General features: G+C 52.7%; 1 protein-coding gene across 1 annotated transcript in view; it reads left to right on the forward strand.

Annotated features, from left to right (window-relative positions):
* The window catches only part of ATCAY (ataxia, cerebellar, Cayman type), a 61,104-nt gene that overhangs the window by 7,233 nt on the left and 53,155 nt on the right, over nt 1-716 (forward strand). The window lies entirely within an intron of this gene.

The following is a 716-nucleotide window of genomic DNA, read 5'->3' on the forward strand; positions in this document are numbered from 1 at the left end:
TTTCTTTTGAGTCTCGCTCTGTCCCACAGGCTGGAGTGCAGTGGCGCGATCTGGGATCACTGCAACCTCCACCTCCTGGGTCCAAGTGATTTTCCTGCCTCATCCCCCCGAGTAGCTGGGATTACAGGTGCCTGCCACCACGCCTGGCTGACTTTTGTATTTTCAGTATAAATAAATAGTAGAGACTGGGTTTCACCATTGTTGGCCAGGCTGGTCTCGAACTCCCAAAGTGCTGGGATTCCAGGCGAGAGCCACCAAGCCCGGCCCCTATGCTGAACGTTTTGCAGGGACATCTTGTCTACATTCTGTCTCCCCACCACAAGGAGCCCCACAAGAGCAGAGGTCTTTGTTTAACTCACTGCTGTATCCCAACCTAAGGACAGTGCCTGGCATACAGTCGGCGCTTAACAAATATTGGGTGACAGGTGCTGGTCACTAGTCAGAATAAGAAATCACAGGGGCTGGGTGTGGTGGCTCACTCCTATGATCCCAGCACTTATAGAGGCTGAGGCTGGGGAAATGCTTGAGCTCAAGAGTTCGAAACCAGCCTGGGCAAGATAGTGAGACCCCATTTTTACTAAAAAAAAAACAGCTGGGCATGGTGGTGTGCACCTGCAGTCTCAGCTACTTGGCAGGCTGAGGCAGGAGGATCACTTGAGCCCAGAAGGCAGAGGTTGCAGTGAGCCATGATTGCACCACTGCACTCCAGTTTGGGT

The sequence above is a fragment of the Colobus angolensis genome, unplaced genomic scaffold (assembly GCF_000951035.1).
Source record: "Colobus angolensis palliatus isolate OR3802 unplaced genomic scaffold, Cang.pa_1.0 Scaffold22, whole genome shotgun sequence".
NCBI lineage: Eukaryota > Metazoa > Chordata > Mammalia > Primates > Cercopithecidae > Colobus > Colobus angolensis.